Here is a 26,049-nt window from a genome sequence, read left to right as displayed (position 1 = left end):
GCTCACCCCGTCATGGGGATTCGAACTGCTGACCTTCCAATTGGCAAGCCCAAGAGGCTCAGTGGATTAGACCACAGCACCACCGCGTCCTACACTGAACACACAAATGTGGGACTGGCTGCCACAGTTCCAACCCCACTTTCCATATGTTCCACATGCCCCATAGGTGGTCACCTGAACAGGCTTACAGTTTGGTAAACATTGCAGCTGTGTGCACAAATAAAGAGCCTGGTAAGAATAAAAGAAAGCTAAAGTTAACAAAGCCATTCTGAGCACAAGCTCACATATGCCCATTACGGAGTCATGAGGTCAAGAGAACAAAGGAGTCCTAACACAAGGGCGAAGAAAGAAAGACTGGCTGGAGAAGAAGGAGGAAGGAAGGAACACAATCTACATGATAACAGGTAGTTATTAAAGAAGGAACCAACAGGAGGAAGAAAAGGTTGCTTTTTTTTGTCTGTTGCTCACCACTGATTCAAGAAACTGACTACAAGTCACTACAAGGATGAACAGCTATCTTTAAATCAGGGGTGCCCAAACGTTTTCCGAAGAGGGCCAGATTTGATGAAGTGAACGTGCATGAGGGCCGGCCAAAGTTGCTGAGCTTTTTTAGGATTTTACCCAGGGTGTACTGCCACGGGGGCCAGATTAAATCAACCAGCGGATCGGATTAGGCCCCCGAAATGAACTTTGGACATGCCTGCTTTAAATGGATAAAAGTATTTTAAATTATTATTTATTAGATAAAAGAAATTATTTGTTATTTCTTGAGCAATCTCTCTCTGTCTGTCTTTTTTAACCCCCCCGTAACTTTCTAAATAACAAATGTATTTCTCTTTGTTTACAAGCACTGAAAAATCCCTCAAAATTTGAACTTTCAATACTGAGTCATAGCAGTAGCATGGACCCTTCTCTTTCACATAACTTTCCCAAGAATTTGGGAACTTTTCAAAGGAATGAAGCACATTCTTCAACATTTTGCTAGAGGCTGTATAGAATATCAGTGCAGGCATCTGAGATGAAGGATGCACATTCATGGCTTAGACTCCTCTGTTCTTCTTCCTGTACTCCTACTGAAAAAAACACAACAGAACTGAGGCACCAACCTCCTCTTTATTTTCCATATAATTAATCTCACTGCGAGGTACACTAGCTTTGTGCACTAAAAAATAATAATACTGAGTGCAGATAATCTCTCTGCGTATAGTGTTGCAAATGTTGCTCTGGAACAGAGCAGCAGAGGAAGAAACCAAGCTTTTGCACATAGCATCCATAGAAATGTGTTCTTGAGTATAATTTATACTTGATTGGACAGAACATTTATTTAAAAACTTGGAATCGATAAAGTCAGATCTGTATCTCTTGTTTGGAGAAACTTCTTAAAGTCTACTTGGAAAATGTTGGCTCTTTAAAAAAGGAACTAGAGACATGAAAATCTTCTAATCTTTGCATTCACAAGGCTGGCTGACTTAGCCTTGTGTGTGTGTGTATGTGTGTGTGTGTGTGTGAAGGAACCTTCCATCAAACAATATTCTGTCAAAAGTTCTTGTTTGGTAACATAGCTGCTAGGCAAGGAAATAAAAACCCTCATCAGTGTTCAGACTGCAATGCTTATTTCAGGGTGGGTTCCAAGCCATAAAATTACAAACAACACATCAGTAATCAAATCAACACTCCTCTTAAAAGCTAAAATTTGGGTTACATAAGCACATTAATACAATTGCAGTTTACATCCCACAAACAATTAAGTGAATGTTGTTGTTGTTTAGTCGTTTAGTCGTGTCCGACTCTTCGTGACCCCATAGACCAGAGCACACCAGGCACTTCTGTCTTCCACTGCCTCCCACAGTTTGGTCAAACTCATGCTGGTAGCTTCGAGAACACTGTCCAACCATCTTGTCCTCTGTCGTCCCCTTCTCCTTGTGCCTTCCATCTTTCCCAACATCAGGATCTTTTCCAGGGAGTCTTCTCTTCTCATGAGGTGGCCAAAGTATTGGAGTCTCAGCTTCACGATTTGTCCTTCCAGTGAGCACTCAGGCCTGATTTCCTTAAGAATTGATAGGTTTGATCTTCTTGCAGTCCATGGGACTCTCAAGAGTCTCCTCCAGCACCATAATTCAAAAGCATCAATTCTTCGGCGATCAGCCTTCTTTATGGTCCAGTTCTCACTTCCATACATCACTACTGGGAAAACCATAGCTTTTACTATACGGACCTTTGTTGGCAAGGTGATGTCTCTACTTTTTAAGATGCTGTCTAGGTTTGTCATTGCTTTTCTTCCAAGAAGCAGGAGTCTTTTAATTTTGCGGCTGCTGTCACCATCTGCAGTGATCATGGAGGCCAATAAAGTAAAATCTCTCACTGCCTCCATTTCTTCCCCTTCTATTTGCCAGGAGGTAATGGGACCAGTGGCCATGATCTTCGTTTTTTTTTTTGTTGAGCTTCAGACCATATTAAGTGAATTAAGATTAAGTGAATAGCCAGGTTTTAAGTTGTCAGAAGAATGAGACCAGTGATGGAGCCAATGAGCAGAGGGCATTCCACAGTCAGGATGAGATAGCACAGAAGGCCTCCCCCCATGTCTCCACATAATATACAGCTCCTACAGATGGAACATAGAAGAAGCAGCCCTCCAAATGATTTGAATAGGCAGGCCAGAGACTACTGTAAAGTGTGAAGTGCCTACTGAAGTATTGGGGGCCCAAGCCATTGTAGCTTTAAACATAATCACAAGCGCCTAGAAATTGGACCAGAAATGTTTAACAGCCCATGGCCAGCTCTTCAGATAGAGGATGCATTCAATTACCGTAAATTTCGCTCCATAACACGCAGATTTTTCCTCCTAGAAAGTAAGGGGAAATGTCTGTGCGTGTTATGGAGCGAATGCCTACAGATGACGGGGGAATCTGCTGCAGTCGTGAGCAGTCCGTGGCTCACTTTGAAACAGCAAAGCGGGTGTAAGCGGCTCCTGTCAGCTAGCGGAGCCGGGGAGGAGGGAGAGAAGCAGAGCGGGAGTTGGCTGCTTTAAAACAACCCCTGCTCTCTGTCCCTGCCTGCAGTTTTTTGCTGTCCGATTTTGGATTAGGCACTGTAGGGGCTGTGTGTGTGTGTGTGCTTGAGCTATCGTTCTCCTCCTCCTGCTTCCCCTTCACTCTCCCTGCGCCCCTGCGACTTTAGAATCCACACTCTCTGTGTCTGTGTGTGTGTGAGGGCTCCTTCTCCCCTTGCTTCCCGTTCACTCTCCCTGCGACTTTAGAATCCACACTCTGTGTGTCTGTGTGTGTGTGAGGGCTCCTTCTCCCCTTGCTTCCCGTTCACTCTCCCTGCGACTTTAGAATCCTCTCTCTCTCTCTCTCTCTCTCTCTCTGTGTGTGTGTGTGAGGGCTGCTTCTCCCCTTGCTTCCCGTTCACTCTCCCTGTGACTTTAGAATCCACACTCTGTGTGTCTCTGTGTGTGTGAGGGCTCCTTCTCCTCTTGCTTCCCGTTCACTCTCTCTGCGCCCCTGCACTCTTCCTGCGCCCCTGTGACTTTAGAATTGACACTCTGTGTGTCTCTCTGTGTGTGAGGGCTCCTTCTCCTTCTCTTGCTTCCTGTTCACTCTCCCAGCGACCCTGCGACTTCCAGCGCCCTGCGACTTTAGGGCCAGTTCTCTCTCTCTCTGTGTGTGTGTGTTGACCTCACTGCGCTTGTTGGGGGAAAGGCTTGGTCGCAATTTTTCTTGATTTGTCTCAGAGTGGTTATTATCGTGGTTTCCTTGCTGGGGAGGAGGGAGAGACGCAGAGCCTGCTTGTTCTAAAGGAGCAAAGCCGGAGAGGAGCCTCTTCTGCATTATTAGCAGCATCCTTCTCCACACCCCCCACATGTGCTCCTTGTCCCTTGAGTGCTTTTCCTTCCCTCCCGACTTAAAACGTGGTTTCAAAGCACAGATCCACATGGATCCTCAGGATTTTTGCACTGGGTCACCCCAAATTCACCATCAGATCACATAGTATGTCCATGGCTACAGCCTGCACCAAAAAATACACGCACCCACTGTTTCATGGGGCCGCAATGGCGCAAAAACGTGGTTACAAAGCATGGATCCACATGGATCCTCAGGATTTTTGCATTGGGCTACCCCAAACCCACCGTCAGATCACATGTCTGTGGCCACAGCATGAACCACAAAAATCATACATCCATTGTTTCGCTTAGAATATTTTTTTCTTGTTTTCCTCTTCTAAAAACTACGTGCGTGTTATGGTCAGGTGCGTGTTATAGAGCGAAAAATACGGTAGGTGCTTGTCCTCTGTAAAGTAGGGCACTGGACCACCCATAAAGGACAGCTAGTGTTTTGTAAGGGATAGTGTGTCAGACTTGGCATGGGGGATCTGCATTCAATTTCCCACTTGGCTCTGACCTCGGTCCAGTCATTATATATCAGTCTAGCGAAGATAAAAATGGGAGCAGCCCCATATACTGTCCTGATCTCCTAGGAGGAAAAGCAAGATAAATACGTCATAAATAAGCACATTATTACTGAGAACATCTCAACGCTAGCCATGTCAGTCTGCTGCAGCAAAAACAACAAAAGAGGTTGTTTTGGCACCTTAAAACTGATTTATTGTAGCCTAAGCTTTTGTGGTCCAGAGGCCACTTCATCATATTTTCTGACAGTCCGCTGGGCCAGGATCCAAAAGCTCCAGCACTGAGTATGTTAAAAAAAAAAAAAGATACCCATTGCCAACTGAGTTCCTCTTAAAGGGTGATAATAACTTATGCTTCACTCATTAGCCCTTACATTGTAACATTTTTCAATTTCTACAAAGCTCGGATAGCAATCTACTGATGAAAGGCATTATGTTCTTTAACAATCTCTCAAACCACTCTGTCCTCCATTTGCAAAAGATTTTCAGTAAAACATTATTTGCCTAAATAATATAAAAAAAGGAATGAAGTAGAATTACACTGTCATTTGAAGTTTCATTACAATGCTATTTTCTTGAGCAGCATTGATTGACCCAATGACGGCTTTGTCTAATTTCTGCAGAGTTGTTATTAGAGCAATTTATTAAAATTGCATGCATTGATTGGAGCCACAAATGATTTCTTGCTAATTATGCAGATGATGTACGAAGCTCATTTCAAATTCCTTTTTGAACTTCAGTGAACAAAAAATGTCAAAACTAACATATGGTTGTACTGTCAAAGGCAGAAGTAGGCTACATGCTAGTGACATGCCTTTGGCCTGCCAAAAGGAAATTTAAACACACACACACACACACACACACACACACACACACCACCTTCCACTTCATGGGTTCCTTGAATCATTTTATCATAATGTCTTGGGTATGTTTATGCAAGTTGGTTGCCTTCATAAATTCTGTCCTGTTGGAATGGAGATTTGCCTTAGGAAAACAGAGAGAATCAGGGAAAGAATCAGAAAACTTCAGGTTTTACCAACCGTAATTTCATATTATTATATGTAAAGAAAGTAGATTCAAATATTTTTGAAGAGCAAAGAATGAGAGTGGAACCATATGTTATGACATAGAGATGTCTCCTCCGAACAGCAACCCCTAATAGCTTAAATTTATTGATTAAAACAACTTGATCTACTAAAAAGGTACAGATTAACGAAAGACAAAATTTAATTTTTAAAAATGTCATAGCTAAGATACAGTTATAAATACTGCAGATGAGAAACAATATCTTAAAACAGGAGCACTAAAACTATTTTTTCAGTACTGCTACAGAACTGATCTTTGTCTCCAGTAGATGTGAGATGGTGAAAGTTTACATCATTCAGTTGCTGGACAACTGTTGGTTCAACTCATTAGTTCTGGGACCTGTAACCATATAAATTTTGTATGAAATGAAAGATGTGTCTAGTGTCTTGGTTGGTGATGCCACAAAAGACACCAATGACTTAATATTTAGCCAATCTCTGTATATTCTTCTTACCTCTAGTTTGTTGGGACGGTAACTGAGGGCAGGGAATAATAGGTCACAGAGGGGGGAAATCCAGCATAGTATTTCCCCTCATCATTACAAATATCTCACTCAGACTGGCAAAATGGTTCATGTGTAGAAGGCGGATGGAGGCACATGCTTGTTTGCTCATTCACAGATGTGTGGAGCATTATATGGATGCTGATTCTAATTCTCTACACTGAATAACACAAAGTCTTAGGTGGCAACCTTATATACGCTTACCTGGGAATATGTCTCATTGAACTCCACCAGCTTGGATTAAAATTCCAGTTCAGCCACACACTCAAACATTATAGGCAAGCTAAATGTGTCAAATTTCATAAGAAGATCTCAGTCACGGTTGGAAATCACATTATATTTATTTATTTGTACCCTGAACCTTCAACCTGGTAGTGTTCTCAGGACAGCTTGTACTAAAATATGAATATAGAAACTACAGTATAACAGAAACTAAATATCCGTAACTTAAAACAAAGACAAAACACAGTAGTTCAAATTCAAGATGTGTAACTAGAATAACACTCCTTCCAAGTAAGAAGAAAAGTAAGAAGGTATTCACCTGGCACCAAAATGAGATCAGAATAGGTATCAGTTGGCCTTCCTGTGAAAAGGCTATTATGCTCGTGTTTTGCTTATGCCCATAGACATCTGGTTATCCAATTTGAAAACAGAATGCTGGCCTAGATGGGGTTTTTGCAGACCCCTTTTTGTTATGAGAGATTCCAAAGGCAGAGTGCCACCATCAAGAAAGCTCTCTTTCTTCAACCACCATTGCATGCTCTTTCATGGCACCATCAGCCAAAGCACCAGACACATCTTTCAATTCATACTTCCCACTCACAGCTCTAATGTGTTGAACCAACCACTGCACCAGAGGCACTCATACAAGAGCTTCAGATGATGACCTCAGTGAATGAACATACATATGGGAGAAGCTGGTCCAACAGACATCTGGGTCTCAAGCCATGCAGAGGTTTTGAACACAAACACCAACAGCTCAGAAATGGACCAAGAGCTCAACCTCCACTATGGAAGCCCAGATTTGTATGCCGGCTGGTTCTAGGGCAGGAATGTCAGAAGGTTTTCCATTCTACCCTGCATATGTGGCATGCATTTGTTTGTATGCCGTTGCAGTTCAACTTCCACCAAAAGCTACATTATTCATCTAGTTGTCCTGTGTGGCAAAAATTATGTGACACACAAAATTAATTATGTAAATTATGTTGTCATTACTTTATTCCACCTCATTCATTTCAATGCAAAGGAAACACCATGCAAACACCCCCACAATCAATTGTTTGCAGACTGAAAGCAACAGCAAATACCAATATATTAGTTGGATAGATTTCCGTTCCAGACAAAGGACAAATAAGTGAACATTGACCATTTCTGCTCCCATTTCCAGTGGAATTCGCTACTCTTCCTACTCTAGGGCCTAGAATTTGTTCTAATGACTGTTGTAGTTCATCTCTGATGCAATAAAAGGAGAATGTGCCCCTGGAATCCAGGCAGAGAGAATTCCTTTTGCTCATCACATAAAGTTATGAAAATGGTTCCATGTTCGAGAGTTGAATTCTGTCACTGAAAACAGGCTTTGAGGTAAAAGCCCAGTTAATTTTTACTCTAAGGAACCCTTGACCACAGTTCCTCACATGTAAGTGCAGCAGGAATAATAAGAATGAGACTAAGAATACCAGTAAGAATATTGATAACAATAATCCCCCACCTCTGAGGATTTTACCAGACATAAGACAAAAAGACATAAAAGAAACACATGATGGAAATGATCAAGATTTTTACAATGAAAGTTGGCACTCCCAGAATAGCATATATTCTCCTTGGTGTCTGAGGTACCAGAGTGAAGCTCTAAATTACCAAGTCCAATGAATTCCTAAAATAAGAAGATGCAATTCAGAAAAACACACACACACACAAGGAGATGATGTACCTAAAGTGGCAGGAGCTCTTGCAGAGTCACACATTCCTGGCTCTCATTAAGCCTCTTCCTATGTCCTTTTGTAAATCTGGCAGAACTACAGAAAGGTGCGAAGGGGTTAATCGCTTGGTTTTGCTTAAAAATTCCAAACCACGATGAAAACATTTTAGCACCTAAGAGCAGAGATTGTGGGTGAAGAAGGAAGAAGAAAAAAAAGCCGAAGATACATGATTTATCACTCCCCTCACAAATAAAATTTATTCATTGCATCCACCAGCCATCACACAGATGGTCAGAAAATTGGCTTTGTGTAGAGATGTGGATTCAGGCATGAATATTAATATGAGACAGATGTAAACGCATATTAATATGCACTTGCTTTGCATGGACTGACATTACAATATTTTCATTAAAGAAACCGCATTTGAAATGGAAAGTGAGGGTCACCTTTTTATAAAACATAAAATGGTATGGCACAATGTATTTACCATCCCCTGAAATGGCAACAGAAAACAAACAAAAGAAAAAGTAGCTGCCACAATTTAGTGAAGGCTGCACAAAAACGGATAGAACAGAAAGCTCTTGATTTGTACTTAAATTCTATTTCATGCTTTTATAATAATTACTGCTCAAGGAATGTGTTCTGTATAGAATCTATGCAGTCTGTTTCTTAAGCAGTAAGGAACACAATAGAGCTCATACACAGGAATGTCACTTGAATACACATCACCTATGCCTGAACTTGTTCAACCCTCTAAGATGGTAGAGGGTCATCAGATTTCACACTTTGTGTATATTTGTGTGTGTGCACACACACATGCACAGAAATTAAAAATCGAGGAGGAGCAAGATTCAGGAATGTCCAAGGCCCACTCTTGAATGCTTTCATGGTTGAATTAGAAAACAAACCATTACATTTGAAAAGTATTATTGTGGCTCTTATCCCTTACATATCATTACAGCAGTGTGAGCGGCACAGCAGTGGTGTGACTTTGTTATACTAAGGAGGGCAATCCCAGGGCCCTTTTTCAGCCGGAATTCACCAGGACTCAGTTCGAGCACCTCTCAGGTGGGCGCCGTTGCCATTATAAGAGAACAAGTGAGGTGATTGTGCTAAGTTCTGGCACCCTTTTCTCCTAGAAAAATAGCACTGGGCCATCCGAAGCCAAAATCTGCCAGGGTGAGTAAGTTAGGATGTGGCAAGTCTCTAGCTCTGGCTCAAGTCTCTAACTCAGTGTGATGTAGTGGTTAAGAGTGGTGGACTCGTAATCTGGTGAACTAGGTTCGCATCTCTGCTCCTCCACATGCAGCTGCTGGGTGACCTTGGGCTAGTCACACTTCTCTGAAGGTCTCTCAGCCTCACTCACCTCACAGAGTGTTTGTTGTGGGGGAGGAAGGGAAAGGAGAATGTTAGCCGCTTTGACACTCCTTAGGGTAGGGATAAAGTGGGATATCAAATCCAAACTCCTCTTCTTCTTCCGGCTCAGCTGAAGATACACTGGCACAACTTGTGCATCTTGGCTCAGCTTGGGACTCAGTCAGTGAGCAGAAGTTTCAGCAGAAGTCCCACAACAGAGGTGTTTCAGGGATAGTAACTGAATGCTCCATGACTTATCCATCAGCACTCACTAGCAGAGTGCTATTGAATCACTAATACAGGGGACGATTTCTTCACTCCTTAAAGTTCTGTTGAGTGGTGGACCAAAGCACTTGTTTACATTAAATTGCATTTGCCATTTTCTGCCCATTCGCTTAGTTTGTAGAGGTCCTTTTGGAGCTCTTCGCAATCCTATTTGTGTTCTAACAACCCTGAACAATTTAGTGTCATCAGCAAATTTCCTCTGTTCTCCCTTGTGTCATCTTCTAGAGTGAGGGCTTGACGTCATGTGTTAATTGTGCCACTTGCAATCCTGGTGTTGGTTTTTCTTATTTACTACAGGCATGAAGGTTTTTTTTTTTTTGGGGGGGATTTGCAGTATGCAGAGAGAGAAGATTTAATCCTTTCCTTCCTCACCGCAACCATGATGGACTATTACAATTCAGTTTAGGTAGGGAAAGCATCTGTTAGCAGGGAGAGAGTAATATACCTGAAGTTTAGCAGTGACCTGGATACAGACTCAAAGGCTGAATGGTGCCTATGGAGGAAAATCATGGCCCAAGCACCACCACTGAAAAAAAGACCCCTGATCTCAAGATGCCAGAAATCTCTGGAGATGACAGAGACTCCTGAGCTGAAGATTCCATAGCATGGGTTAGAAACTGTAGCTCCCAAGCCCAGCAAGGAACCGACATAGTTGCCTCCAAAGGACTCACACGCCACAGAGCAGAGCCTCAGTGCAGGCAGCATAGCTAGAGAGACAATGGAGCGCTGTGCTGTAAACCAGAGGCCTGCCCCTTTAAGGCCTTCCACTTTTCAAGGAGTGGATGGGGTCTGAAAGAGGTCCTGGATGTGCAGCAATAAAAGGCACAGTGAGTTGTTCACTAGAAGCTCTTCTTTGTGCTGATGTTCCACCTTGCCCCATGGGACCCAAACGGAATGGAGTGGTTGGGTATTTTTGTGGAAATCGCAGTGGAGAAACGAAGGGTCAAAATGTCCCTTCTCAAGCGCTGCCATTCTGATAAACATCCTCCCTGCAAATGTTGTGGACATTTGTCCAAGTCATAAGGACATAAGAAGAGTTACAGTTTGGATTTGGATTTTATATCCCGCTTTATCACTACCCGAAGGAGTCTCAAAGTGGCTAACATTCTCCTTTCCCTTCCTCCCCCACAACAAACACTCTGTGAGGTGAGTGGGGCTGAGAGACTTCAAAGAAGTGTGACTGGCCCAAGGTCACCCAGCAGCTGCATGTGGAGGAGCGGGGACACGAACCCGGTTCACCAGATTACGAGTCCACCGCTCTTAACCACTACACCACACTGGCTCCAGTTAGGATGGATCAGACCAACAAAGGCTCATTGAGTCTAGCATTCTGTTCTCACAACGGCCAACCAGATTCTTACGGGAACCCCACAAGGAAGGCATAGGTTAATAGTATTCTCCTAATTGTGATTCCCAGCATTCCCCAGTATTCAGAGACATGGTGTCAAAAACTCCCTGCCTACAGAAAGGAAAGGAAAGCATATCATCAGGGTCTATTGATATGTAAATGCTAAACGAGCCTCTTGCAATCATGTTTCAGTGGCAGACAATCCCACTCTCAGTCCCCAGGATCTTCAGTTAAAAGGCTCAGGTAAGCAGGTGATGTGACAGACTGCCTAAGACTGTAGAGAGCCTCTGCCAAAATGGACAATATTAGCTGGGCTAGATCAACCCCGTCTGTGGTTTCCCCACATGCCTTAAATGCATGTTCTGGTTGAAGCCAGACTGTGTTCCACCGGAGGGAAGGCGTTAAATGAGAAAAATTAGGATAGTAAAAAGGGGAGCAGTGATACCTAGAGTTTCTTTCTTGATTTAAATCCTGCCTTTCTCGACAAAACCAAGGCAACTCACAGCAACATATTTAAAAATGCAGTTAATACAATATTTCTTTAAAAATCAGTCATATCCATTAAAACAAGCGTCAACAGTTTTAATTATATTACAGAATCCCATTGTGGTACTGTTATGCATTCAGTGGTCTGTGTTTGCCTGATCTTGAGTCTGGACTAAGGAGTCTGAGCCCGTGTTCTGATTTGATACATGATATCCAATCACAAAACATTTCAGGATTTGGACCCCTTCCATTGGCCCTTAAACTCTGAGTCAGGATTCGCAGCTTGTGAGTTTAGACAGCCAATCACGTTGGGAGTGGGAGTGGCCCAGGCCTTCAGAAATGTATATAAGCAGTTATTTTGCCCCTGCTGTCCAGTTCCGTTAGTTCAATAAAGGTTCTTGCTGTTATCACTGTGTCTTGCCTCGTGGGAACCTACCTATAGTTTCTGAATGTATAATACATTCCTTAATCACTCACTGAGGCAAAGGCCATGGCTTTGATAGTGAACATGTGCATTCTTACATGCAAAGACGAGCCATTCCCTTTCATGAGAGGGGAGCTTCCAGTGTCCACAGCAGAAACAATGCATATGAAGAGAATTCCCTTCTCATACGGGACCATGTGAATGATTCATTTGTTAATTTATTAGCCATCTTATATATGTGTCTCAAGGTGATTGGCAAACACAGCCCAACAACCAGCTGAACCAGTTAAAAACAGAACCTTTAATCTGATAGGATTAAAAACAATGCAAAATGGATTCTTTACTACCCAGCTGGGAAAGCTTGTTGAAACGAAAATGTCTTCAATAGTTTCTAGATGGGTGCCTGGCACGTAGTGAGCAACACCCCTCTGAGGAAAAGGGTGCAGAATTTGGGACTTGTTAGTGTGTCCATTTGGTGTCATGGTGATGGTGGTGGCACTCGCCCTTCCTCTGACAGGAAATGCTCTGTGGGGGGATGACAAAAAATGGGGTGCCCAGAAGGGTCAGTTGGCAGGAGAGTGAGAAATATCCCCATCTGAGGACTGTTGGAGGGTATGTTTTAGTAGAAGGACAAATGGTCTAATTTGGTAATAAGGCAGCTTCTTGTGGCTGTCCTGCCACTTAGCTTCACATGTTCAAAAGCAAGCAGGTTGGTAGTGATAGGTTCATGACTGTGTATCTGAAATGGACAGGGCATTGAAATCCATTCTTTATTGTGTGTGATACACACCCACACACCCACACCCCTTTACCAAGACTGACTTCAGCCCTGATTTTGGCAGGTGAACATGACTTGCATCTATTTCCTTGAGAACAGCTAACTTCCCTTGACCAAGTCTCATCGAATCTAAGGAACACTGACTAGCCGTACAGCTTGACTTAAAACAGCAGATTAAATATTTTTAAAAAATACTTTTTTCCCTACTCCATTGATTATTAGAACCGATAAATATTTCAATGTTTACCACCCTCTCTGTTAGTTAGTTATTAAATAAATAAATTAGTTGCTTTATTTTGCAAAAGTAATTCAAAGTGACTTGCAACAATGAACAAACCCATATACATTTCGTTGTTGGCATCTGTCTGTCTTGGGCCAGCCATTAAAAAAACCAAATAAAAATCTAAAAGTCAAACATATATTTAAATGGCAGGATTAAAACATCCCACTGTGATAGGAATTTTATGGTCTTAGATATATGGTAATATTCATAACCGCACATACATAGTTCAACACAGGAAGACCAACCTGGAACCATTTTGATTCCTAAACTAACCAAATGTTTTCTCTGCAAGGTCAAAATGGAAAAGCCTCCCCATTGTCTCTTTCCTCACAAATCCTGTCTCAAGGATATGTCTGTTTGAATAAGGTGTGAGCCTGTGACCTGGCCCAGGAAATAAGTATTTTACCACTACAAAAGAATGGCCAGGCTCCCAAGGCAATCCAATCAAGTAACCTGCCAGACAGGAGATAAACAAGGACAAGAGAAAAACAACATTTAAATTTCTGTGATGTAGGTGGGATGTATCTGTGGGGTGGTCTTAGGTTACACCCCTTCTGTGATGTATGCATAATGTTTCTGGGGGTGGTCTTGATCTAGAGAATGGGAATTTCAAAAGTCTTTATAAGCTTTTGCACGGCATTTTGGGGGGTCCTCCGCCTTTCCTGCGAGTGAGGGGAGCACCCTGTTGCAACAGATCAATAAAGATCAGGCTTGCTAACTGCTTTGCTTCTCAATATTCTCTGGTTGGCCTCTGTTATTCTCTCCTACCAATAGGGAACCTATGTAAGGACTCTATATGGGCTCTTGGATACCCCATAAGGGAAAAGGGCATATTTTTATTTACAACACCACCCACCCAAGAGATCACAGATAATAAAAAGTCCATGGCCAGACGGAAAAGAAATGTGCCTAAATATGTATATATTTCTGGATCTTTCGGTTTCATCAAAAGAGTTTATAATGAATTTTTTTTTAGAGAGAGAGAGATTTACTCATATACACACATCAGTGAAGAATTTATGATCTGGGTATTCTATTTTGTATAACTTCCCCTTTGATCAAATAAAGAAAAGCTGTTTGCCATTAATTCCTCACAGTAAAATGCTTACCTGCACACAAGAGCAGCTTCTGCAATATTTATGGCTATGGAAAATATGTCAGCTTCAGTCATGTAAGAATTCAGGGGAATAGGATGTTGACACAAATTCCAGTGCCTACCAGCTAATAAAAAACAACAACTGCTCTAAAATTGCTTCCTGAATAACTCCAGGCTTACCCAAAGCGCTCCCAATACACTAACAATATTTAAATATGGAACAAGGCTCTTTTGCAAATCATCATTGGCGGGGAAAGAGTGAGGAACAGAATTGCTCCACATAGTCACGGGCAGTAAGCATCTGTCTGTCTTAATTATACTTTACATTTGACGTTCACCATTCAGCCAGGATTCACACCCTTGTAGTCTCTCCATGAGTGAGTAGATGCAAAAGAAAAGGACTACACGGAAATAATACATCTCAAAACAGCACGAATTACAAACAGCATCCTAAGAAATACTTGCTCTAACCCAACCTAGCATTCAGAACTCCCTGGGGAATATCTGCTCGAAACTGTATCTGAATTTGAGTCAGAGAGTTGAATTCAATCTTGCATTGAAATGCTGATTATTATTACTGTCATTTTGTTCAGCCATTCAGTGTGCGCCCTTAAGGCACCAAACCACATAGCAATGTTGCTATTTCTTTCATATATATATATATATATATACACACACACACACAATTACAGAAATAAACAACACAGGATAGATCAATATTACAGAAATTTATAAGCACAGATATTAAACAGGAGGAAAATATATTTTCAGATGAGTTCACAGATTTGTTGATGAGGTAAAATGGCGATCATGTGGTGTTTTGTTTTTCATTCAGACTGCAGAGCTGAGGTGGTTACAGTATCAGTTTTATGCGGATGAACTGACAGGAAACTAGCGCAGAAGAACTTATATAACTGCCTTATAGTGAGCTTTCAATGTATCGGTCGCATCCACAGCATGCATTGAAAGCACATGGCTTCCTCCAAAGCACCATGGGAATTGTAGTTTCTGCAGGGTGCTGGGAATTGTAGCTCTGGGAGGGGTAAACTACAATCTTAAACTAAGTTCACATTTCTGCGGCAAATTTGTGAATCTTAGTTAAAACAATTCATCAGCATTTTAGGGCAAATATCCCCTAATAAACGTTTTGTATGTATACAGTTTTGACTAACATACACATTTTTGGAAACAGTCCCCCCACCTTGACATGTTTTTATATGTTATTTTCACTATTATTTGCATTTATGTGCAGACTTTACACTACCATAGGCATTTTTGGACACACTACTTGGTTGGAGAACTGCATTACAAAGTTCTGAGATTTGTGAATTTCGAAGGATGGCTGTGTTTTGGTTCAAATATAGTTTCAGAAAGTGTGAATTAGGTGAGATCAGAGTTTTTCTCTCCATCCCTAATGACAAAATGTTATAAATGTGCTTTTAGTTTGTAATGTGGTTGGGGTTGAAGAGAGAAAGGGACAGATAAAATTATTTTAAAAATAAATAAAATAAATTAAAACACTCCAACTATAAAATGCCCCCCCATGCAGTATGTTTTATCCAGTATGTTTTACATGCTGAACCTAGGCAGCTAGAATTATGACTGCATTCAATAAAGTTCAATGGAGGTGCATCCCAGGAAATTATGTATCGGATTCCGATCATGTTGTTTCTAATACATTGGGCATTTATGTATGTACTGCTGCTCTGTGGATTGTGTCTACATATAATAATAGATCGACACAACCGCTTGCATTTTTTGGACTGTCCTTGCAGGTGTGGCTATGAGAATTGCCACAATGAACTCCTTCCCTTCAAAATTTAATTTACCATTACAACTCTAGTCTGTACCCTTGTTTTGTGATTACTTCCTTGTGGGATCCTGGTTGTTTAGTGAAGTTTGGTCATTGTATAAGATAAAATATAGTTGTTATCATCTTCTGCAATGCTAATGAAAGAGCAAAATTAGTCCTAGCAGAAGGAAAATACAAACCGGCCACAATAAAATGGGCATGAGCAGAACAGAATCAAGCCTGAGGTTGCCTAAGATCTAGAGATACTGGGTTTAGAAATGAAATTAAAAAACAAGTTACTGCAAAATGTGGGGTATATAAAGAGTTTGTATTATGGTGAACGGCAGGTGAATCTTAAACATATCTTTGGCTGTTGGAGAATTTCAGGGAAGGGGGGCACTGGTGATAGGTGAAAGGAGCTTTCCCATGGCATTTAACACACAATATTCTGGATTCCCTCGTTTTTCCATGCTCTTTGCACAGACTCATTTTCAAGATTAATACATGCTCTTGATGGCAAGGGCCTGTGCTCTTCCATAATTAAGTTACCCTCATAAAACAGCTACGATTGGTAACTTGAAGGAACCCAAGTGAATGAACCACTTCTCTGAATCTGCATGACAATATTGAAAATTAAACCCAGTTAATAGAAAAAAATGCTAAATCAATTGCCATAAAATTTAATGGGTTTATAGCAGCCTTAACTCAGTAGGACTGAATTATCATGTTAATTTAATTTCCATTTCTAAATGAACCAGAAGGCACAATAAAGGTCAATTAACCAACTACCTTCTCTGTCTTTTTTTTCTTTTACTGCCAGTTTTAAATCACAGGAAGCCCCAAAGCTCTTCTAAGAAACTCATTAGTTTTCTCTTAGAGAGTCAACAAAAACTAGCTCTGAACCATGTGCTGAGAATCATTCCAGCCATTGCATCACAATGCTGCAGCTATGTAGGATTTAGTGCATATCTGCACATCTGCACAATGCTTCCTTCGGGGCTCTGATACGCTGCCTCCTCAAAGTCCACATGCATCAGTTGGCTACACTTTGCTGAAGGGAGCAATTGCAAGAACTAGACCAGGCTGCCCAGCCTTCAGTACTGGCTTTCCACTTTTAATATATCTGTGAGGAGGGTAGGTTGGTGTATTGACCCTGGGGAAAAGGGAAATACCTTTTATTAGGGGCACTATTTCTGGTTGTTCCTGCAGCATCCAACATAAGGACATTAGAAGCGACCTGCTGAATCAGACCAAAGGCCCACCTCATCCTGTTTTCCACAGTGGTAAACCAGATGCCTATGGCAAGCCCACAAGCAGGACGTGAGTCTCCCAGTGTTAGGGCTGCTAACAGTTTCCCCGGACATATCCGTGATTCGCCCATTGGAAATAGCGTCCGGGCAGAATTTGGGGCGGGGGAGGGGGTACCTCAACAACTTTACATGAAAAAGCTCAAATTTTGCGTCCGGATTTTCACTTTTTGAAATATGGCAAACCCTACCCAGTGTTGTCTTCAGTGGCGTAGCGTGGGTTGTCAGCACCCGGGGCAAGACAAGTAATTTGCGCCCCCTAACCCATGGATTTGCGCCCCCTAACCCGTGGATTTGCGCCCCCTAACCCGTGGATTTGCGCCCCCTAACCCTAACCCCCAGATGTTGTGCCCGGTGCGGCCAGCCCCCCCTGCACCCCCACGCTACGCCACTGGTTGTCTTCAGTAACTAATTCAGCGGTAAAGGTAAAGGATCCCTGGACGGTTAAGTCCAGTCAAAGGCTGGGGTTGTGGCGCTCATCTCGCTTTCAGGTCAAGGAAGCCTGCATTTGTCCAGTATACCTGAAGGAACGTTTCCACCCCCATCATTCAACCCGGACTCTGAGGTCCAGTGCCGAGGGCCTTCTGGCGGTTCCCTCGCTGCGAGAAGCCAAGTTACAGGAAACCAGGCAGAGGGCCTTCTTGGTAGTGGCACCCGCCCTGTGGAACGCCCTCCCACCAGATGTCAAAGAGAAAAACAGCTACCAGACTTTTAGAAGACATCTGAAGGCAGCCCTGTTTAGGGAAACTTTTAATGTTTAATAGGTTATTGTATTTTAGTGTTTTGTTGGAAGCCACCCAGAGTGGCTGGGGAAACCCAGTCAGATGGGCGGGGTAGAAATAATAAATTATTATTATTATTATTATTATTATTATTATTATTATTATTATTATTATTATTATTCACAGCTTTCTGGGTCATGTGGCCAGCATGACTAAACTGCTTCTGGGATGACGGGACACCATGACGGAAACCAGAGCCCACAGAAACACTGTTTACCTTCCCGCCACAGCGATACCTATTTATCTACTTGCACTGGTGGGCTTTCGAACTGCTAGGTTGGCAGGAGCTGGGACAGAGCAACAGGAGCTCAGTGGTTTAGACCACAGCGCCACCCGCGTCCAGCCCTAATCCAGTAGTATGGCAGTTACAGTGTTGTACTAGGACTGGGACTTTCCACTTGGCCATGAATCTCTCTGGGTGACCTTGGGCTGGTAACCAACTCTAAACCTCTCAGAGTTTTTGTGAGGATAACGTGGTGGGGATGAGAGACCACACACACCAGCTTGAGTTAACTGGAGCAAAGGTGGAATATAAATCTAACAAATAAACAAACCAAGAAATGAGCACTGCCTCTGAACATGGCTGGGATGCTGGAGTGGACATGCTATTAAAGTAATGCCTGTGTATGTTTATTGTGGATTATTCACTGCCTTATTCATGTTGTTTCCTGTAGTGGCCAACCAGGTACTTCTGGTAGCCCCCCCCCAAAGAGCAGCAGGCAATAGCTCTGCTCCATTTTTGCTCCCCAGAAGAAAGTATTCACTGGCATTCTGTGCTAGGAGGAAGCCAGCATATGAGTATTTGCCACCTCACATCTTCCTTAATCAGGTGGAAAAGTCTTATAGGGCCCCAGTAGTCATTGGCAAGGGACACAGGTGGTGCTGTGGTTTAAACCACTGTGTCACTTGGACTTGCCAATCAAACGGTTGGCGGTTCAAGGCCCCACAACAGGGTGAACTCTCATTGTTCGGTCCCAGCTCCTGCCCACCTAGCAGTTCGAAAGCACACAGTGCAAGTAGATAATTGGTACCACTCCAGCGGGAAGGTAAACGGCGTTTTTGTGCCCTACTCTGGCTTTGCCAGAAGTGGCTTAGTCATCCTGGCCACATGACCCAGAAAAACTGTCTGCGGAAGTGGACAAACACCAGCTCCTTGGCCTGTAAAGCGAGATAAGCGTCGCACCCCCAGAGTCGTTCGTGACCGGACTTCATTGTCAGTGGTCCCTTTACCTTTATTCATTGGCATGTTTTAGCAGCATGGAATCTTGCCATTGCAAAGGCATGGTTCTTATACTTTTGTGGCAAATGTGAATAATTCCTTAATGCTTACAAGCTGTGCCTTTTCTCTCATTTTCCTACTCATATTGAAACACTGCCCCTCAATGAGGCCAAACTTAGATTCAAAAAATGTTCAGGGGAATGCGTACCCCTGTGTCCCTCCATAAAAAAGCACTGCTTACAAGAAAGCAATAAGAGTTAGGCTGCAATCCTATACAGTTACCTAGGAATGAGTACCATTAAGTAGGCGAATACAGAACTGTAGTGCAAGTTTATATGTATCCTCAACCCAAGCACTGCATCAAAATGTTCCCAATTCTTAAAGCAAGATGTGCAAATCACAATGTGCAACTCTCCCCAATTTGTACAATTGATTCCAGATACTATTTGGTGTTATAGAATGAAGGGTGACATTTCAGCGTATCTTTCTAGAACATTCAAAACACATCTGATGCTCACCTGCCTTTGCTTGTTTACTTCTCGGAAGGAGCTCCAGGTTTTATTATGTTTCTGAGACAAGTGCAATGTAATGTATGTGTGGCTGTGTGTTCATTTTCATTTACGTCTGTCAGGAAAACTGGAGAAAGATGTTTCTCATTACCCAGCAGGGAACATCTGCCCATTTTTCAGACTACAGCTTTCTTCAAGTACGGTATTTAATATTATATTTATGCATCCAAAAACACACACCAAAAAAAGGTTTACAAGGAGGGAACTAAAATGTTACAACTGTTGCCGAAAACTGTAAACAAAAATGTGTACCTAATGAAGGAATATGCCAAAGTGATGCTTCTTGGCTTGCAGTCAGGACATGTGCCAGGTAAACAGATTATTCCCTCTTTGGCAACGCTGCTGAGATATTGCACCAGAGGCAGGAGCAGTTACTTCACTGTATGGGCTGGGAACTGAAGATCCCAGGGCCAAATCTGGGTTCCTGACAGTGGTGCAGTTAGACCCTGGGCAGAATGGTTTTACCTACTCCCTTTTAAGTGACATTGACATTATGTTTTACTTCACTAGTATTCCAAGGCAGAGTAATGTGCATTACTCCAACTATAAGGGGCTTAGACAAATTCATAGAGGACAAGGCTGTGAATGGCTACCAGCTACCATGCACTACCTCCAGCATCAGAGGTGATAAACCTTGGAATACCAATTGCCAAGGAACACAAGTAGCCAGAGTGCTGTTACTCTCATGTCCGACTGACAAGCTTCCTGTGAGTTGGACACTATGAGATCTGAATTCTGGGCTAGATGGAATTTTGGCTCCCTGAGGAAGGCACGTTGCAATCCACATGTTTGCCAACTCAAAGGCAAGAGAGGTATGCAAACCAAAAGGAAAAGCTAATGACATGTCAAGGGTCTTTGGGGAATGGGGTGTGGTCTGTCTTTTTCTGTGTGAGAATGATTGTGCCATGATTCACAAAGGATGGCCTTCACTGCAATAGCTATTGTTTCTTTTCCATTCCCAACTATCTGAATACCCAACAAACAAAACCCAATCTATCTTCCTTCCTTCCTTCCTTCCTTCCTTCCTTCCTTCCTTCCTTCCTTCCTTCCTTCCTTCCTTCCTTCCTAATGTATTAACCACATTTCTATAGAAGCCCTGTAACACTAGTGATTTCGTTGGTTCACAAAGCAATAAATGCATAAATAAATAAATGATCTGGATGAATAGAATTGTCTTCACCTGTCATAAAAAGACCACAAAGATGGTGCCAGGTGAACATCTCTGGGAAGGTTATTCCATAACTGGGGTGCCACTACTGAAAAGGCACTCACTCCAGTGCCTACACACCTCATATGGTGGGACCAGTAAAGAGGATTTCATAGTTTGGGTACATACATATGGGAGAAACCTTTATGGGTAGGCTGATGGGAAACGGAATCCAGTAACATCCAGTTGTTCATAGCTTCCCCACCCCTGCTTTAAAAATTAAAACCAGCACTTGGGTGTGGGAGCTATAAGTATGCAGTTGACAAATCGCAGACATAATGATGAAAGCAGTAAGTAGGGAAAACGCAGGTCTGTTTCACATATTTGAGAAAGGTGAATCCACTCAAAGTTTGTTTTTGGGAGATTCTGGCATGATGAGGATTACATGTCACAATGATTGCTTTCTGTTCACAGCACTCCTGTGCCATTTTTGGGCCTCGTTTCCATTCCTGCCTGGAATCCATCTGAACAGGGGCAATGGCACTTACTTTCTGTACAACACAGGGTATGCCGCTGGAACTAAACAGCTGTGAAATTAGTGGTAGCTGTGGTAGGAGCCTCCTTAGTAAATCTTCCCAAAGTAGCATGGACTTCAGACTCACACATATGTTGGAATGCTTATAACATAAACTCACTGAACTATAAAACATACTTGAGGGTGATTCTACCGTGTAAATAATGAGTCTTGTATATGTTCTTTGTTCAAGAGGAATATATCGTTTTCACATTCTTACTTCCCTGAGTGGCAAGGCAGACATTTACTGACTACAGATCCATCTGGAGGAAAGATCACTGGAGATTTAAACTACCATAATAATTGTTCATTTACAGAAGAACAACTTAACATTCATTACACGAGTGTAGATATAAGCACACAGCAGAACGTGCCAGTTCCAGTGCTGCATCAGCACCCAAAAATCCCCAAAGATGATTATCTGAGGACACCTCTATGCAGGTACTTCAAAATGTACATCAGTGTGAAGACGCCTGAATACCAGTACCCAATTTGATAAGAGCTGAGGCTATAACAAAACTCTGCTCCCTGTACTCTCATTTTGTTAATATGCCTCTTTAGACTGTTTTCAGCCCCAGCAATTCAAATGAAATGCTGATGGCAGTCAACACTGACCGAGTATCCGTGTTATCACCATGCTTTTTAAAAGCCAGTGTCAGAAGGCATTGAGGGATAAGAAACCTCTGTGCTGGTGAAAAACAGATGGGTTGTAATGTCATAATATACTTTTGTTCAGGGAGGCAAAGCAGTTCACCCATCCCCTACATAGACATCTAGAAGAGGAACACAAATAGATGCCTTTTTTTTTTTTTGACCTAATGGCCCCTTTTTAAAATTTCTCAGCTGGGGGTTGCCTGCTTACATTTTTATAGTCACTTGTCCTTTTCAACTCAGAGCAGCACAGCTTTTGTTGGAAAAACAAAAGAAAGTGAGCTGTAGCTTTTGGTTGAAAAGATTATTAATAATTGCCCGGGTGAAGTGACTCTCACAGTCTGCATGCACTGCCTCTTGTAGCTTTTGTCAAGAAGCTTTCTGAATCACTCCAGTTTGGGATTGGGGTACAATCAGATTTATACAGTTGTTTCTTCTTTGTGTCCTGTATAAGCCTCAAGAGTCTGATTCAGCTGGTTTATGCGCTTTGGAAGGCTGTGTGTTGACAAGAGCACAGAGAACTGCTTGGTTCTATGTACGCTTTCAGAGTCAGAATTCTTTACTGAGTATCAAGAAGAATGATAGACACAGAGGTGAAAGGTTTATGGCACTGGGGCGCCATACCTGCTCTGCTGCCCACATGAAGCTCTTGCACAACGGGGTTTCCAACAATCACATTATGCAACTGTTTTTAAAATGGTAAACACCAGAAGCCGAGGGCCAGATTAGGATTAGGAGGGCAGCATGTTGTACCCCACCTGTTATTTACCATCTAAATTCAAAACAAACATGGATAAAACTGAAAGTTTAGCAATGATGTAATTTGTGTCTTTTTTACACAGTGCATCCCGTTACATACTTACACTTACCCCACTGAGTGAACATTAAATAAAGAGATGAGAAAAACTTCATCTGTTGCACTCTACTTGCAATGCAGCTGTTAAAGACATAGGAGCCCTTGCTGTGCAACTGTTAAAGACAAAGTTTGCCACCTACCAGTCATTAATATATATACACAATATACAACATAGAATAATGCTAATTGGATAAGCCCTACATTGATAGAATGTTGTAACACTAATTGGATAACCTCCAACTTGGCCACTGGAGCTCTTTGAGAGAAAGGTGAGATATGTGCTAAATAAAGAATTCACTAGAAAGTATTTAAAGGTAGATTGTACAGATAATTATAATTTGCCCAACTCATTCTAATTCTGTTCTTTGAATCTTCTAAACTCCAGATTTAGAATTGTCACTCCAGAGTCGAGGCTCCATGACTGTAGAGGCAACATGGCTGTGCTTTGTTCACTTATTTCCAAGACTGCCTTCTGACTGTGGCCTCATAAGCAACCCCTCTCTAAATTCTACCATCTTGCCATATGCAGCCAGTGCAAAATACTCTATCACAACCAGCTTTGATGTAGTGCTTGAATATCCTGTTCATGAATATTTGGCTACCCAGAAGGGAGGCCAAACTTCTCAGATCTATTTGTGATTAAGAATTATTTGGTCAGCCATATCCCATAGCTGCTGAAAGTCTCTGTAGGCGCTTCAGAGCATTATACTCAGCACTTAATGCCAGTCTCATGGCATCATGATGAAAGCAGGAGTAATAAAAATGTGCTTATTCCTGTCAAAATTAATCTGTTAATTGGGAAGTTTGTGGTGAGCTGTTCTGTAGTTAGTATCTGTGGAGGAAACAGGCTCTCTGTTTGGAGGGAAATGGAGCTGTTTTCCTTAAGCAGCGAGTTGCCTATTGTGTAGGTAATTACAAGGCCTACGCTTACCTGGCAATGAGGTAGTATATATCTAAATACCTGAAGTGAAGGAGAAAAAACAGAAATGAAAGCCGGGGCCCCATCTGCCAAGCAGTAATGACTGTGCTATTTGAAGACAGAAAGGTTTGTCTGAAGCAGCTGGTTTCTCTCCAAGTGACCTTTTAGCATTTCTGCTTTTGCCGTCTGACAGATGTGTCAACTCAATAATTTCAAAAGCCCCTGAGTAAATAACCAATTGTGAGCAAGGATGACCCAAAGCGATGACAAAATGGGTGTGCGCAGCACATTACGGAGCATAATACCTACTGAAAGAACCGGGAACATTATCGAAAGGAGAAAAAACATTTTACTCTTATTTTTGAGTAAATGGGTTTTTCTGCCTGCAGATCAGTTCTCTTCGGGGAGGGGGAAGGGCGGAAAGAAAAGGAGAATTGCGGAGTGAATGGAATGGCATTGTGATGCGTTTGCCCTTGGAAGACTTCTATTAGCTGGTTGCGGGACTCAGGTGGTGTGTCAGAGCACAAAATGGAGTCCTGCTCCCTCACTCAGCTCACAGCTGGGGGAGATCTACCGAGGCCTACACTAATTGGCTTGGTGAATGACTGGGGAGTCTCGGAGAGGTGATTGCAATCAAGCCAGGTCTGATAGAGTTTATAGTCTTCCAGGGAGTTTTCTCCTACTGAGTTTTCACCACAGATCTGAAGCCTAACAAAGGGAAAAGCTGCTGCCTGGAGGATTATTTTAAAACCCTGGGCACTTGGAGAATGTAACGACCAAACCTGCTATGTATTAAATAACTGTCATTCATATCAAAGCATCTTCTTTCAGAGAACCCTCCAGTAAAAGTAACGTCCACTCGGTTTAGTCCCATTTAGCTTTAACTATGCACTTTTAACTGGTTTTGCACAAGTGTGTGAAAGGTGCTCCACACCCAGGTATCAATTGTCATACGAGTTTGGTGGCCCTTACTGACACAGAGAGGCATCATTTCCTCAGTCATTGAAAGAGACAGTCAGGGCTCGCCCATTTGTCCCGTGCCTAGAAAGCATGGGTCTGGGTGGTTTCCAACTTGCCTTGTGCTTTCTAGGCATGGATTTAAGCGGTTTTGCATTTGCCCCACAGCTTTCCCCTGGAAAACCCACTCTTTACCATGGAAAACCTGATTGCCGTTTGGTCCAGATCCGCAGTAAGCCAAAGGTTTTCCTGGGGAAAAGCAGTGGGGCAAACACTGCTGTGGACGAGCCCTCAGAGCTGAACAAACAAACTGGCTCTCATTCCCCCCCCCCCCCGCATTTAAACTGATAAAAGGGTGATAGATTTTAAGAACCTTTAAAAAAAATTTCGAGAGCAATGGGAAGTCTGGACCAGAAGCTGGAATATAGATTATTTCACCTAGGGCTGACATTTTTTTTCATTGCCCCTGCTCCTGTACCTTGAAGAGGAGTTCTGGCACACAGAAGTTTATCATGTGTTTTCCAAGGAACAGGTCTGTTAAAAAAGACAAAACAGCATTGCTACCTTCACAGGGACGCGGGTGGCGCTGTGGTCTAAACCACAGAGCCTAGGACTTGCTGATCAGAAGGTCGGCAGTTCGAATCCCCGCAGTGGGGTGAGCTCCCGTTGCTCGGTCCCTGCTCCTGCCAACCTAACAGTTTGAAAGCACATCAAAGCAAGTAGATAAATAGGTACCGCTCCGGCGGGAAGGTAAATGGCATTTCCATGTGCTGCTCTGGTTTGCCAGAAGTGGCTCAGTCATGCTGGCCACATGACTCGGAAGCTGTATGCCGGCTCCCTCGGCCAATAAAGCGAGATGAGCGCCACAACTCCAGAGTTGTCCACGACTGGACCTAATGATCAGGGGTCTCTTTACCTTTTACCTTCACTTATTCTGTGCCAGTGTATTGTTTTGCCCTTCGGATCTTATCTTAACACAGTGGAACAGAACCACATGTGTGGAAAAAGTGGTAGAGTAGAGATGACGTTCATTGCTGTGTCACACCATGCCCACTGGTGTGAGTGGAATTTAGCATGGCGTGCTGGTATATTGGTAAAAAAGTCACTGTTCCATAATGCAACAGGTGCTGCCGTGCAAAAGGAAGATTAGAAAATGGGACAGAAGCACTAGCATTCTAATTACTTACACAATATTTTGCTGGCTGGATGCACTCATAGAAGCCATTCATGGTTTTAAAAGCTCCTGCTTTTAAACAAAGGTAAGAAACACACTTTCCAACTGCTCTACCTGCTGCTTCCCACCCAG

General features: G+C 42.6%; 1 long non-coding RNA gene across 1 annotated transcript; it reads right to left on the bottom strand.

Annotated features, from left to right (window-relative positions):
* Nucleotides 1-862: 862 nt before the first annotated feature.
* LOC309538330 lies at nucleotides 863-26,049 on the bottom strand. The gene is made up of 5 exons (XR_014222172.1): nucleotides 25,931-26,049; nucleotides 12,158-12,338; nucleotides 6,200-6,278; nucleotides 5,287-5,391; nucleotides 863-1,070 (listed from the first exon to the last, which is right to left on the bottom strand). It is a non-coding gene; the product is annotated as an uncharacterized lncRNA (long non-coding RNA).

This window comes from Podarcis vaucheri (genome assembly GCF_965113315.1).
Source record: "Podarcis vaucheri genome assembly, chromosome: 8".
Classification (NCBI taxonomy): Eukaryota; Metazoa; Chordata; class Lepidosauria; order Squamata; family Lacertidae; genus Podarcis; species Podarcis vaucheri.
This window is presented reverse-complemented; position numbering and strand designations above follow the sequence as displayed.